A 17,081-nucleotide genomic window follows, 5' to 3' on the forward strand; every position below is an offset into this window, starting at 1 on the left:
GTGGTGACTATAGATACCAGCGGAGCTCTAGCCTCAGGCTCCGGTGCTTTGCTCAGTACACATCTCTTACAATGACTCACATATTCTTTGACATCCTTTTCCATGGAGTTCCAATAGAAACGTTGTCTAGTGAGCCACAATGTGCGCTGCTGGCCCTGGTGACCAGCCTCATCATGTACCCCTTTCAGCACTTGTCCTCTCAGAGCGCTCGGTACAACATATTGAAAGACCTTCTTCTTACTCACAGCGTGTTTTGAAACACGGTACAACACTCCTAATTTGTTTGTGAGTTTTCCCCACTGTCTCAGTGTGCGGTTTGTTTCTTTTGACTCATGAACTCTCTCTCTTCGAGATGGGCGGCGGCCTCTATCTACAAAGAATTTGACTCTACTAGTAACAGGGTCCTGGCACTGCTTGTCGTACAATTCCTCATGAGTGAGGACAGGCAACGGACTCTGTCCCATGGACACCAACCTTTCTAACTGCTGCACATGAGAGACTGCTCTCATAGCTGCGCCATCCTCCCAACAGCGATGTGTGTGGAGTACAGCAGATACCTCTTCACGGGATATGCTCCCACTGTCACTACCCACCTCACCACTGGCCTTAAAGGAACTCTGGGTGGACAACCCTAGGCCCTTCCTCCTCACCTCTGGTTCCTCACAGGTAAGACGGAACATGTTCTGCACGTCATCCACCTCCAAACCTTTAGCCTCCCTCAACAAGACATCATACGAGGTCCTTGTCAGCCTGTGCATCACCCTAGGCCGAGTAAAAGGCTCCCTGCTCAGTGCATCAGCTACTGTATTCTTAGGCCCAGGAATGTACTGAATGTCAAAATCAAAAGGTGCCAGCTTAGCTACCCATCTCTGCTCGCATGCATCAAGTTTTGGCTTTGTGAGGATGTACTTAAGTGGATTATTATCTGTCCACACTGTAAATCTATGTCCTCGCAGCCAATGGCTAAACTTGTCGTGTATAGCCCATTTCATGGCGAGAAACTCAAGCCTATGAGCTGGATATTTAGACTGAGCATGATTCAAAGATTTACTAGCAAAAGCTATGGGCCTGGCTGTGCCACACCCTTCCTGCACTTGTGAAAGCACAGCTCCCAGTCCACTAGTGGATGCATCTACAGACAATAGAAATGGCTGAGAAAAGTCAGGGTGAGCCAACAGAGCTTGTCCCACCAATGCGGCTTTTAACGCCTCAAAGGCCTCCCTACACTCCACAGTCCAGTCTGCTGCACTAAGCTTATGAAGGGGGGCAGCTCTCTTCCCTTTAACTTTGCCTCTCCGTGGCTTTTTCACACCCGTGGTCAGCTGAAACAGTGGTCTTGCAACTACAGAGCAGTTCTCAATGTAATGTTGATAATACACCACCATTCCTAAGAATGACCGGATCTTATTGGCAGACAGGGTGGCACCATCCGACTCCATAATATCGCTCTCCGTCACACCCACTATAGCCTGCACCTTATCAGGGTCTGTGGCTATCCCTTCCCGAGAAACAATATGTCCCAAAAACTTCAGTGACTTTCTCAGAAACTGACACTTAGATGGAGACAACTTCAGGTTGTGTTCTCGTAAACGCTGAAATACCATCTCCAGCCTCTGCAAGCTCTCTTCTTCAGACTTGCCAAAGACCAGAAGGTCATCTAAGTAACAGAGAAGACTCAGTGAGTTCTGATCACCAAAGATTGTGAGCATCATTCTCATGAACGTAGCTGGACTGTTACAAAGCCCCTGGGGCATACGGTTATATTCATGTAAACCGAGAGGAGAGGAGAAAGCAGTGTATTTCTTATCATCCTCATGCAGTGGGACATTGTAATATCCGGATGTCAAATCCATAGAACTGAAAAAGGCATTGCCTCCCAACGCTGCAAGTACATCTGCTTGGTGAGGTAAGGGATGTGCATCTTTCACCGTGCGAGCATTTAACCACCTGAAATCTGTGCACAGTCTCAAGTCACCATTCTTTTTCCAACAAAGAACAAGTGGGGATGCATACTCGTTACTCGACTTCCTAATTATCTCCCTGTCCTCCATCTCGTTCAGAGTCTCTCTCAACTTTTGGTAATGGGCGGGGGAGAGCCTCCGGTAAGGTAACCGAAAGGGCCGATCGTCAGTCAGTCGGATACGATGACAGAAGCCACTAGCCTCACCACAATCCAACCGATGTCTAGAAAACACATCCTCATAGTTCTCAATTAGGTCAGTCAGTCTATCCTTCCAGACTGGTGAGACCTGACAGTCATCAACTGACAGGTTCTGGAGCCCTAGACTAGCCAGTCTATCATTCCCCCTAGCTACATTGTTGCTAGCACAACTCCTCGCTGTGAGACTGCCGTGAGAGCTGCCACTACTCACTCTACCGGCATTCTGGTGGACTGTCGTGTTCGTATCACTGTCAAAATCCTCTAATGCAATGCATGGATACACGTCAGCCACTTTTGCATTCCTTCTCAAGGTGATAGATTTGGTAGTCGGGTTTATAATCTTGACAGGAAGCCACCCATCCCCCCAGAGAGGTGTAACTACCCTGCCAACTAGTATGTTACGGTGCACACAACGAGAGGCGCTGGGCTCAACAATAACAGTACTTCCCATAGAAAGTTTTGTCCTGGGTGGGAGACGACCCCACACTACATGCTCACTCATAGGTTCAAGTGTCACTGCCTGTTTCAACTTGACTGTTCCCACTTTGTCAGGAATTTCCTCCCCCCTCCATCTCTCAAGGTTGGCCATGAACCTGATAAACTTTTTTTTTTCTTTCATCCTGACATGGTGACTCAGCTTTTCCCAATATGCGCCAGTAGGCCCCAGTGGATTTGAACTGTCTGATTAAGGGCTTCATCACATTGGTGCCTATAATAAGCTCATCAACCTGACCCTCAACTATCAGGACTGGTACTATGTATTCAAAACCGTAAAGCTTAAGTTTCAGCTCACACGTTCCCACCGGACTAGTCTGTTTCCCACCACAACCCACAAGAACAACATTGGTAGTAGATATCAAGTCACCCGTTACTACTCCTGCCTCCCTCAGCCGAGGAACCACATCTGCACGCAGAGAAGTAGCCATGGATCCACTATCTAACATCCCCTGTAACTCAACCTTGTCTCCTGTTAATACAGTGGTGAAAAATAAACTGTCACTTTGGGATGTTCTGGTCACATTCTGCATAATTACTGTTTTGTCTTTGGATGCTGCTTCACAAACGGACGTATATACAGACTGAATATCATCATTACAATTGGAGGAAAAACCATAGAGGCCCACATTGTCCTCCTTTGAATGGGGGCCGTCTAGTTTTCCTGAGGAGGACCAGTCTGTCTCTGACCAGGGGGCTGTCTATGAGTGGTTTGCCCACAATAGATACCGATATGCCCTGGACCCAGACACTTGAAGCACAGCCTGTGCGTCCTACAGTGCGTCCTAGTGTTGTGCTCCAAACTGCCACAAACCTGACATTCTTGATAATGTTTGGGGAATTGTTTATGGGGGCCATTTTGTACATAGGGGCCATTTTGTACATAGGGGCCATTTTGTACAGACTGAGTGTTGTTGCCTAAAGCCATTTCTAACACTCTCAAAACTCTATCCATTGTGTTATTCTCAGATACAGACGACAGCTGCTCTAACTCTGGGCTACTGACAGCAATAGGTGACACGCTTTGTTCGTGATTAACAACCACCCTCTCCTGTGATGACTCAATGGCGACCACCTGTTGTGTCAACCGACCTCGACTCGCTCTGTGCTCTCTCAAATATTCATCCAAATGTTCCTGCACCTCACATGCTTACTTGTGATGGCTTACTTTTGATGGCTTACTTTTGATGGCTTACTTTTGAACACTAAGGACAACTCCTTATCAGGGCAGTTACGGATGAACATGAGAACTAGATGCTGGCTCAGGCTAGTCTGAGGTTCCCCCTTACTAAGAAGACACTGCTCTGTGGCTTCTGCTGCTTTGTTAAGCCTAATCCAATAGTCAAGAGGATTCTCGCTTGCATATGCTTTGACTGCATAAAAGTCAGCTAATGGAAGATCTGAGTGAATAATATCACCAAAATGTTGCCTCAGAATGCTAAAAATAACACCCACCTCACTGACAGTTGAGTTGCTACGCATCCATACTTTGGTAACGTCCCGGGCCCTCCCCATTAGCTTGTTCATAACCTCCTCAACTTGTTCAGCCCCAGTACAGTTATTTTTCTTTCTGATATACGTCTTCATGAGTTCCTCCCACTCAAAAACAGAGCACTTATCTGTACTGTCCCCTCTAAAATAGGGTGGGGCATTTGCATCTGAACGTAACACAAGATTGATTTTGGATGCATCAATCACGGTATTCCCACATTGGTCAGGTTGGAACATTTGTTGAGGATTTTGAGAAGCTAATGCAGGTGAAGTCCCCGAGGTTGTGTTCTGCATTAACGTCATTCTAATAGCTTCCCCTATTTCTGACCCAATGGATTTAATCAAATTGGCCATTTGGCTGGGGGATGTTTCAACACTAGTGTTGTTCATTTCACCAGGTGAGGGAACAACCGGGGTGAAAAGTAACGGTGGGGCATTTGTCTCAGAGGGACCCTCTACACTCTCCCTTCCAGGACTAGAGGGACCTGAAAAACCTGGACTCGCCGGGGTAGACTGCATAACCGGTGTGTACATTAGAGCACCTCTCCCTCTCCCCACAGTCAAGCTCCCTGTAGGAGTGTTTCCTACAGTATGTTCAAAGTCATTTTCAGTATCAAATGGTACTTTTACCGTTACTTGTTTTAGGTAACACACTCAAAATCAATAAACTTGATGAGAGACCATATCTTTTTCAAAGGATTCAGTGCTCTCCAGCCTCCTCAGGAACAGACGGCGAATGCAGCGTCCACGTGACCAGGCCGCGCCGGCAGCCTCCACGCGTCCAGGCCGCACATAAAGCCTCCACGTCTCTCCAGCAACACTGGTGGTCGGCTTCCGCTGACCAGTTGATCCGGGTTGTCTCGGCACCAGTTTGTAGCGTGATCCAATCTGCGTTGTGTCTGGTGTGGTGTAGAAGTAGACTCCGACAACGGTACTCAATTGACATCTGGTTTTATTGGTGATCTGTTATCGAACCAAAAACAGCACAACAACATGGTGGTGAGCTACCGTCATAGCCGGTGGAATCCACCTCCGTTCTCCTTCACGTTAAACTCAAAGAGCTCGCGCACACTCAAAACAGTGCGCCATCCACAGTTACAGCAATTGTTGGCTACTACCAAATACATGTAACTCAATACAAGTCAAACTCAGCAAAAACATATGAAATAATATGAAATGAAAGACAGTGTGTAAGCATTAATTAAACCGAAATACAAAAACAACGGTTCATACCTGTTATCGAACCAAAAACAGCACAACAACATGGTGGTGAGCTACCGTCATAGCCGGTGGAATCCACCTGTTATTGTTAACAGAATACGAGTTAGCACACGACGGTACTGTGGCTGTTTTACACAGGGCGAATTAATGTCATCACACACAGGACAATTTCAGTACCAAAACCAAAACATAAATCAATTTTACAAGTTATACATAGCAATTCAACCAAATATTAGGTAACCGAAAGTGCATACCTCCGTTCTCCTTCACGTTAAACTCAAAGAGGCAGATCACTTCCGCCGGCGTTTCTCTTGCCGTCGAACCGGCTAAACCATTATTTAATTATTTAAAGTATTTACAATACAACAAATACTCAACTGGAAAGATGACCTATCCTCTCTAAACCCATTATAAAAGACCAAAAGGGATTTTGTTTGGAGAATCAATAACTCAATATGAGGAAATTAATATAAACTAATAACCAAGACACCCCTCCAAAACACTCGAGTGAGCTCGGTCCACTTTGTTCCTTCAAAATAAGAGTGTTTCCGTCTTTACCTACTTATTTAAGATGAAAGATAAAAGTTTCTGTCCATGATCTAGCATAACAACTTCACTCTGCTACACATTGAGTCAAAATTGTCATTGATGTGGATTAAGGGGTTAACATCAAGCCTGGTGTCTACATGTTTAGTAACATCCAGAACTTTTAACCTGGCATCAGCAGCTGCAATTTCCACTTCCAATTCAAATGCTTCCTTTCTTGCTTTGAGCTGTGCCTCCTGAAATTCAAATGCTTGTCTTTGCTTGAGATAAGCAGAACGTGTGGCTAGATTGGCTCTTTCGGCCTCTACCTGTCTTAATGCTGCGGTGCTTGAAGTGGATTTCATGCCAACTGAATTATTGCCAAGTGATTTCACACTATGTGCTGGTGTCACTGCTGGTGTCACTTCTGGTGGCTTTTGTGCCATAGCTGCAGGGGCATTATTTATCCATTTTATAACCTTATCGTGAAATTCACATATGATTTTGAACTTCGGCATGTACCACTGATCTTGTTCTTCTGACGCTTCCTCTTCTGATAACAGCTGCTGTACTGATTTGTGAAGTGATTTGAAGTCATTTGTTTTAGAATTAAATTCATTGTATTCTTGTTTAACCAATTCCACATTATTGTAATCAAATCAAATCAAATCAAATTTATTTATAGGGCCCGACAACACACGTTAATGTCCCCATGGGCCGTACAGGTCTTCTTTAAACAAGTCAAGAAGACAACATAACAATAAGTCAAGAACAGAACAAGAACACCATAGGGTCCAAACATTTTTTAGATGAATGCAAATAAATGAAAGAATGCAAGCACTCCCAGACATACCCCACGCGAAGGCAAGGAAAAACTCACTAAAACCTAACAATAGGGAAAAAAAGCTCCACAGGCAATGTGGAGGAGAGAAACCTTAGAAGGGCCGTTCAAGGGGGGATCTCCCTTCTTAGATGTCGGTGATAGTAGTGTTGCAGACGGACAGTTGGTAAGCATGCACTCATGTGTGTGGTGAAACACAGATGAGTGCATGCAATAGCAACTGTACATTTTGAAAAATTAAAGATAGAGCTAATAGCGATAGCAACTGAACATTTTGAAAGATTAAAGATAGAGTTGATAGCGGATCTATTTGAGGCACAGGGGCGGCGCAAGAGGGTCACGTCCTCCCCGTCTTAGTCACGGGACATTCAACACTCCGGTCGTTGCTCAGGGACAGCCGGGAAGGGGGGTGGCGCAGAGAGGGTCGCGAACTCCCCGACATCATCGCGGGACATCCGGCACTCCGGTCACAATCAACCATAAGTGCTTGTAACACATTTATTTTGCTTGTGAGTTGTCCAAGTTTAGCTTTTCTTCTATTACATTGCTTTGTATAATTAGCCTCAAGTGCCCGTTGCGTGGGTTTCACCTGTCTCTTTCCCTCAACCACAGGCAAATTAAAATTTTTATCAGAAGTGTGAACGGCGTTAACTTCAGTCACAATCACAGCAGCTGCATCAGAATTGCCCACTTCAGTCACAATCACAGCAGCTGCATCAGAATGGCCCAATTCCTCTTTATCATGTCCAGACATCGTTAAGCAGCATTGTCCAAATCCAAATTTATAACGGTGCACAGGGTTTATTTGATGACGACATATATTCCTTCAAATCCGCTTTAAATGCGCAATTTTCGCGTTAATTTATCCACATGATATCGCACATTGCATTATCTTCAATAGCATCACACATCCATTAGATACTTTGATCCTCCAATTCCATTTTGAAATGCGCGTCTTTCGCGTTCATTTATCCAATCATATTGCACATTCCATTGTTCTCAATAGCGTGACACATCCATTAGATCAGGGGTGCCCAACCTTTTTTGAACCAAGATCTACTTTTTTATTTACCACCTAGCCCGAGAGCTACCAGCCAAAATTGTATATTGTAAGCAGTCATTTGAGGCTTTATAAAAGCAGCATAATGAACACAAATCTGTCAGTGCCGAGTCCGAACTCATCTTAAATAACAAACAGCATTGCTTGTTGTAGTTAACAAGGAGAGGAAGAGTTGATTTAGCAATTCTTTTTTTAATTTTTTTTAATAATCGAATTTTATTAATCAAGATCTACTTGAAATCAGCCCGCGATCTACCTGTCGATCGCGATCGACTGGTTGGTCACCACTGCATTAGATCCTTTTGATCCATCAAATTCCATTGATTGTGTCCGTATCAGAGAGATTTTCAACTTGAATGTAGGCTCAATTTGCCTATCTAAGCCAGAATACGTCTTTAACGCGCTCACACCACATTGACTTGGGCTGTTTTGTTACTCACTGTTTGATGTTGTTGATAGTTGCATCTGATGGGTTCGAACCGTTTGAGTTTTATGGAAGGAGTTGTGTAAAAGTTTCAAATAATAAGGGGGAAAAACAACGAAACAACTCCAGACTTGTACTAAAAGGGTTTCAAAACAAACAGGCGCAGCAAAAGGGTTTCAAATAAACTCAAAATGATTCTAAACAAAGTCTTTCTTTCAGTCTTTCATTCATTCATCAATCTGCGCTGTGTGTGTGTAGCAAGCGAGCGGTTGAAAATCTGTTTCTCGTCTGGCGTGTGCGCTTACACACAGCTGGGCCATAATTAATAGGAGGACCATGGTGCCATTTTTCGAGGCGACCAGTGGCGGCGCTATTTAGTCAAAAACTATTAAATCAAATGAAATGGCTCCTACATGTACTGTACTGTACCCATTCTGCAATCTGTTAATAAACTTTTCAATCAATCAATCAATCAATCAATCAATCAATCAATCAATCAATCAATCAATCAATCAAGATCATGCTGTTCCATTTGCAACCAGGAGGGGGGCCTGTCTTATGACAGATGTAGTTATCCTTCAGGAATAAAATATGTCATGAACCCTGCAGGTTGCCCTCATGGTGCTGTAAGTCCTCCATTTGAACGTGTGCTTAAGTACATTCAATATCAACTATTTCTTAAGAATCAAAAGCAAAAGTACACCTTGTACAGGCAGGCACGTTGGAACTATAAAACGGCAGGGGGTGCTGGGGGGTCGCCAGATGATAAAAAAATAAAAATAAAATAAATTGCGGTCAGGCCACTGAACTTAGAAGCAAGCCAGGCCAGTGTTTCTAGTTGCACCAGCGCAATAGTTAGATAACCTAGGTGGGGAACAACCAGGAGATCACTGCAACTCACACAAGTTGGAGAACTATCTCTCTCTCTCTCTCTCTTGCTCTCACACACGGAGACAGTGCTGGACTTTGTTCGTACTTTGGTGGAAGAAACAATCCCCACTACCACAATTAAAGTTTACCCAAATCAAAAACCCTGGGTAGACAAATCCATCCGTGAAGCTCTGAAAGCGCGCACCAAAGCATACAACGACGGCCTGGTGGCAGGCAACATGAATGACCACAAGGTGGCGCGATACAACGTAAGGAGGACAGTAATAGAGGCAAAACGGCGCTACAGGGATAAAATTTAACTCCAGTTTGAACAGGCCGACTCCAGAGCTATGTGGCAGGGGCTCAAAACGATGACAGAAGGCACCTCCCTCAAACTGAACAGTGACATCTCCTTAGCAAATGACCTCAATACCTTCTATGCGAGGTTTGATGCTGGTAATAACAACACCAGCCCACAAGCCACGGCAATGGGGGGGGGGGGGTCTGCTGCTGATGGAGACTCAGTGTTCAGGGTAACAGAGCATGAGGTGAGGCGGACCTTTAAAAAAGTGAATATCAGGAAGGCAGCAGGACCGGACGGAATCCCCGGCCGTGTCCTAAAAGTCTGTGCCGACCAACTGGCCCCGGTATTCACTGACATATTTAACCTGTCCTTAGAACAGGCTGTCATCCCCACCTGCCTGAAGAAGTCCACTATTATCCCTGTACCCAAAAAATCCAAGCCTGCATGCCTCAACGACTACCGCCCTGTAGCTCTCACCTCCATAGCCATGAAGTGCTTTGAGAAGCTAGTAAAGGGCTACATCTGCTCCTCCCTCCCCATCAACATGGACCCCCTGCAATTTGCATACCGCCCCAACAGGTCCACGGAGGACGCCATAGCCCATGTGCTGCACACAGCAGCATCACACCTGGACAAGAGGAAGGGGAACTATGTGAGAATGCTATTCATCGACTACAGCTCGGCATTCAATACCATAGTCCCCTCCAAACTCATAGCCAAGCTCAGGGACCTGGGCTTGAACTATGACCTCTGCCAGTGGGTCTTGGACTTCCTGACGGGCAGACCCCAGGTGGTGAGAGCAGGCAACTGCACCTCCTCATCCATCACCCTCAACATAAGGGCCCCCCAGGGCTGTGTTCTGAGTCCCCTCCTCTACTCCCTGTACACACACGACTGTGTGGCTCAGCGGAGTAGCAACACAATCATCAAATTTGCTGACGACACAGTGGTGGTGGGCCTGATCTCTGCAAACGACGAGAGGGCCTACCTGGAAGAGGTCAAGGTCCTGGCGGGATGGTGCCAGGAAAACAGCCTCTCCCTGAACGTCAGCAAAACAAAGGAGATGATTGTGGACTTCAGGAGGTCGGGGGTCAAGGACTACAGCCCCCTCAGCATCGACGGGGCACCGGTTGAGAGAGTGAACAGCTTTAAGTACCTCGGAGCCTACATATCCGAGGACTTGACATGGACCACACACATTGACAGTGTTGTGAAGAAGGCACGACAACGCCTCTACTTCCTCAGGCGCCTAAGGAAGTTCCAAGTCAGTCAGAAGATCCTTTTTTTTTTTTTTTTTTTTTTTTTTTTTAGATTAGATTAGTCAGTCAGAAGATCCTTAAGAACTTCTACTCATGTACAATAGAGAGCATCCTGACTGGCAACATCACCTCCTGGTTTGGGAATAGCACTGCACAAGACCGAAGCAGACTACAAAGAGTGACACGTTCAGCCGAACACACAATTGGAGGGGGGCTCCCCACCCTCCAGAACATTTACAACAAGCGGTGCAGGGGCAAGGCTAAGAGAATCATTAAGGACTCCAGTCACCCGAACAACTGCCTCTTTGAACTGCTGCGGTCAGGCAAGCGATACCGGAGTCTCAAGGCGAGCACAGAAAGACTCAGAAGAAGCTTCTATCCCCAGGCCATCAGGCTGCTCAAAGAACAATGAACACTACACAACAACCATCAAACGCACATAGCACACACATCCACACGCACACACTCACTTTAAACAAACACACTGTAGCACCCACTCCCCACACTTTATAGCACACACTCACTTTAAACAAACACACTGTAGCACCCACTCCCCACACTTTATATTTATTGATAAAGGATTGCACTACAACTCGTACACCTTACTGTAAATTGTACCTAAATTGTACCTCATCCCATTTCTGCTTTGCACTATATAGTATTGTATATTAGTACACTGCATAGTATTGTATATTATATGGTAACTCAGTTACGTCTATTCTGCATCAAACATTGTACATATGTCTATACTGAACACTGTGACCTCATTTTCTACTTCTAATTTACATGCTATACTATGTTATTTGATACTTATCTTGTCTAGCACAGTCTCTGGAGCGTAACAGTAAGAAGCATTTTGTATAAAAGTATTCTGTACTTCTGTATGACAACTATTAAAGAAACTTGAAACTTGAAACTTGAAACACACACACAAAGGGAGCCGCATGTGATTGGTGGAGGCGGGATCCTTACAAAAAACTGCTAATCATTGACACATGCTAGCCTGTAATAATCCCCCCCAGAAAAATGTACTTTGCATTTGATATATTGCAAATATATGCCATCACACACACTGGCATTTAAAGGGTTAGAATTATAAAATGAATATGTGGTGTTATGATCAGGGCTGAAGTTGAATAAAATATTGTATTTATCAATTACAAAAAACTGAAAATCCATAAAAATCTGTGTTGTTGCTAATCATACATGCTAGCCTGTTTTTTAACAATAATTTGTGATGCCATCACAAACACTGGCATTTAAAGGGTACAAATAAAAAAAATGCCTGCACCAGAATGCAGGAAATGAAGTCTTTGTAACAAAAACATTCCTGGTGGGGGACCCCCAGACCCCCTGCTTAAAAAGTGGCCTGACTGGGGCTATATTTCCTGGCCTGAATGATTTCCCCAGTCCGGCCCTGGTTAAAAGCCTCCAATGCTTATTAGTGTGTGTGCGTTAGAACGTTTGCATGTTTCAACCATACATTTCCATTTCAATTTTTTTTACCTCCTATAATAGTGGGGGTCGCGGCTCTCTGACACCGTTTTTTTTGGGTCGCGGCCTGAAAAGTTTGGGAACCCCTGGTCTAGCCTGTACCCCCCAGACATGTTGCTGGCCCCGTCAAAACAGTATCCTATCAGCCTCTCCATGGGCAGGTCGAGGCGTAAAAGTATTTTATACACAAAAACAGCGTCTCGGCTGTTGTGTCTGGGCCGGGCATTGTAAAAACCCCAAAAGAAGTTCTGAGCTTCCAAGTTGTCATCGGCGAACTGTATATTACACGAGAATTGTTCTTTTCCAGTGAGTGACATCAGTGGTTCCGTCAGCGCTCAAGCCAAAGAATGGGCTTTTGGATGCTTTGCCTCTAATTTGTCGCTGAATATCATGGGCAAACAGCTGTAAGATTTCGTTTTGGATGTTGTTGGACATCCAGTTGTCTCTCTTTTGGAGCCAATTCTTCAACTCGGGATCAGACTCGGTGCGCACTCTTTCCATCATGAGCTGCCATAACACCCCATCCCTATTTGCATCACCCCTCAGTGGAAGCCCCTGGCGCCCGAGGGGGGGTATAGGGGAACAGACTCAGTTAACTCTTCAATACCTGATGCTGAGGCTGAACCTGTCGTCTCTGTCTCTCTCTGACGTTTATCAGATTTAGTGGGACTGTCACTGGGACCGGCGGGACGTTTCGAAAATAAATCTGATATTTTTCTTTTCTGCGAGGGTCTTCTTCCTTCCCTTCTAATGTTTTGTAATAATGATGTTTAAAAAAACGGGTGTTGCTGCAATACATTTAGGATACGACGCGAGTTGTGTGTGAATTGTCTTGTCACTGGTATTAGCTTCTCCATGCAAATCGGGTTGTTTGTTACAGATGTAAAAATGATCTGGTTTGTTGTGTGTTCATGTACCGTGTACTCACAACTAAGGGGGTTAAATTAACCTATAAAGCTATGCTTAGTGACATATGAGTGAAGAATGAATTCTTTCTCAGCCTGTAATGACAATGAACAGTGTGTTCACATATTAACAGGTTTACCTGTTCAACTGGCCGTATTAAGGGTAAGGTAGGAGGGGTGTTCCCCCCGGTTCCCTGGGGACTTCCCCACCCTCCTCTCAGACATGTTGTTTACAATATATTGTGTCACTGTGTTGTGGGATACGATGTAACCCTTAGCTTGGTTGCTGGGGTTGTGCTAAAACCGCTTGAGAAACTATATTTTCCTAAAGAAAAGATTGTTTGGTCACTTTTCGTGTGTGCTTAGCAAGGCCTGTGGCCAATACTAATCGAGAATTGTGTATTCTCTCATTATGAAAAACGGCGTTCCTCTGTAGAGTGTAATTTGCCATTTTTTGTGGTGATAAAGGGTTGTGTGTGTCTTGTGATCTACAACTGGGTTAGGTTGGCCACAGAAGCACATGTGTAAGTCTGGTACCGGGGATCTTAAGGGGGCCCTCTCTATTCTGTGTTTTTTCCTTAGTAAAAATCAGATAGCAGGTTAGCACATGAGCTGTGTGAAGCTGTTAGACACTTCATGTAGCTGACTGTGACTGTGTCATGCTCTTTTTTGTCATTACATCGTATCATGGGTGTGGGGTCGTAAAGGGGTGAACTGGTAATCCTTTCCTCCCCTTTTGATGGGTAGGGGTTACAACCTCCTGTCCTTCAAGGTTCCTGTCACGTTGCTGTTCGGCACGTTACAGGGTAAGAGGGGGGGGGGGGGGGAGGGAGTTTCCTGGTCCCACGGCCTGGAAAATTGGGCGTGTGCACCGCAGAAATCCCCCCGCCATAGAGTACGTCACTGTGCGCGTCTCTGTTGGTAAGACTTCCGTGAGCTGTTCAGGTCCATATGATGGATCTGTTTCAGGGAGTGGTCAGGGCTCCTCCTCACGAAGCTCCTACTCGGGCCTTCTGTGAGTTAGGACTCTCCTTCCCTGTGAGGGAGCCTCCTCAGAGTTCAGAGCCTCCTCCTCAGATTGTCAAGGTGAGTAGAACTTCAAAAAGGAGTCCTGCTCTATTGTGTGTGTATTCGATTCAATTCGATTATTGAGTGTGTATTGGTTCAGTGCCTCCTCCTCGGAGAGCCCTAACCCGAAATTTTACATGGCTCAATGTTGCAATATATTCTTTTCAATCTATACAGCTCGCGTGGGAAGTCTCTCTGGGGATTTCCGTCTCCTCCCTATGGGAGGGTGGTGGGATGTAAAAATGTAAACAATTTTTACCCCCAGCGGCGTCACGAGGGATTCATGTCAGTCTGTGTTCTTTCTTTTTTGAATAAAAAGAGGAAGGTACATGAAGCACGACGGCTCCGTGTCGTTCTCCCAGGCGACTTGGAGGAACAATGTTTGGTGTCTTGCTAGACTATCCATTGATGTGTTTGGGTCTCGACGCATACATAGTGCTGGCTCAGGTGTGTTTCTGTGACAGAATCACACAGGGGCTAAGTGCGCCTTGGTTGCTTGTTATAGGGCAACTGGGATGGAGTTTTGTCTCTTCCGAGCGCCAGTTTACTAGGTTGTCTCGATGAATTCTCGTTCATATCTGGGGGATGTTAACGGAATAGGTCTGAACATACCTATTGGGGTGGGCCACTGAGCACGGTCTAAATGGGGACCGTCTGGGTGGCGCCCTCTTTTCATGTTTTAGATCGACACGCATACCTACCCCCTCTCCTGGAGTGGGCATGTCGGCGTGGTTAGGACACGGGACTGGTCTGGTCACGCTGGTCCAGGTCAGTTAACCCGTTGTCCACCGGGGATGCAGATCTGCTGTTCTGGTACCCTGAGGGACTTGTGCTTTTTTCGGGGGGAAAAATGCCAGGTTGGTCCGGGTGTCACAGGGTTAGGCGCTATGGAGACCCTTTGTTGGGTACATGTTGTACTCTGCACTATCGTAATGGCTTACGGCCATGCCAACCTGTACACGCCCGATCTCGTTCGATCTCGGACGCTACGCAGGTTCGGTCCTGGTTAGTACTCGGTTGGGAGACCGCCTGGGAATACCAAGTGCGGTGTGCTTAGGGCTGGTTCTCCATTCTTTTCGCTCCTCTCTCACACGTGGCGAAGAGGGGGCTGTTGGGGTGGTCTTGGACCTCCTCTGGTAACCCTGTGCTTCCCGTGCCGCCGGGCCCGGTCCGAAGTAAAGTTTTGTTGATACCGTAGGCCTGGGATAACCCTTTTTTGAAAACTGAAACACTTGTACTGCGGTATAGCCAGTGTATGCCCGCAGGTGTGTTTTGGAGTTTTTTCTTGAGGGGTTATAGGAACAACCACCGCATATGGTAACGACAGGGTGGTTGGTTCCCTGGTGTGTTGGAGCAGAGTCAACTCCCGGGTTACCCGGTTAAGTGTGCCCCTGCACGTTCATGACGTCTGCCAATCATGTCAGCCTTCTCTGCCTCAACCCCTCTGGGTGTTTTTTTTTTAATGGAGGCTTTGTCATGCAACAACGCCAGCATACGCCCCTTCCGCCGGGGGGGCTGTTTTCAGCTGACTCCTTTGGCGCCTGTCTCGTCCGCAGTGCTCCAGGCTCAGGTTACAGCCTGTTGCCTGGTTTCCCCGGTGCGCTGCCTGCTTCCGTTGGTTAACCTTTTTTGTGTGCTTACGGCCATGCTGACTGCCTGTTCTGCAGGGTCAGTGTGCCAGGCGGTGTGCTATTGGGGGGAAAGGGCCCGCTCTTGGAGGGGCCTTATCCGAATACGCTGGCGATGTGGGGGGCGGTGTCACTAAGTGACCGCCTGGTGGGGTCTTGATGCCTGGCGTCATTGACCTCTCCGGGCCCCCGTTTTCCAGGGGATCCAGTCCCTTCAGTGGGTCTGGGTCTTCCTTCGCGCTCCGCTGCTACGGCCTTGCCACGGGGTTGGGTTTGCTCTTGACCCTGTGATTTCTGGGGGCAGTAACGAGGTTGTTCCTTCCGTTCGTTCCCGGGTGGCATGCGGGTTGTGCGTGTGTGTAGTCGTGGGGTCAAGCCACGGTCTGCTCACCCTGTGCGTTGAGTTGCTTGAGTGCCTCTTCGCACGGTCGGATCCGTCGCCCTCCCGTGAACCTCCAATAGGGGGCGTATCCTCCATTAGGGAGGGTCGGGGGGGCTCGGTCCTCCCCGGTCTGATGGTTGTGGGTGGCCTCAGCGGGGTACATTTGTCGAGCTTCTAGCTCCCGCTCAGCTCCTGCTATGCAATATGACGCTGAACGGCAGCTAGTATGAAACAGAACGTTAGGTTATGTATATAACCAAGTTCTGTGAATGCTAGTGACGCTCAGCGTCTAGACGCCGCTGCGGCCCTTGATTTTTCATTGTGGTGAAATTTGTTGGGAAGGAGATGAGTGTGTGGCACCACCCCTGCTTATGTAGGTAAGCGGATGGGGGTGTGGCCAGATGAATGCTGGCATGGAAAGGTACATTTTGAAATGTATTCAGTGTATATACGCTGAAGCGAGATATATGCAATATGACGCTGAGCGTCACTAGCATTCACAGAACTTGGTTATATACATAACCTAACGTTAAGAATCATACACATAAGTAAATAAACAAACAAACAAACATATGCACAGCCTATGTACAAAAGAAATAAACAGTTCATCTCTAGTCTTTACAGTTTTCTTCAATTGCATAAACACTCAAATCAAAAGTATTACACAATTATCAAAACCTTACACTCAAGAAGCAAAACATAGGCCCAGATTTGCACCCCTATAAGCACAATGTCAGCCTCACACTTTTTGCAAAACAATACACACAGTTATTTGCAAAACACTAAACACACTTGCATTACATTAGACACAGAATGTCAAATTACCACACATACAGGGCCGCCTCAGGGGGTGTGCGGTCGCACAGGGCCTCTCGGGAAGGGGGGCCTCGCACACAAAAATAAATAAAAATAAAAATAATCTTTTTTTTTTTTTTTTTTTGCGAGGCCCCCCT

The sequence above is a fragment of the Notolepis coatsorum genome (genome assembly GCF_963971535.1).
Source record: "Notolepis coatsorum genome assembly, chromosome: 11".
In the NCBI taxonomy this organism is placed as follows: domain Eukaryota; kingdom Metazoa; phylum Chordata; class Actinopteri; order Aulopiformes; family Paralepididae; genus Notolepis; species Notolepis coatsorum.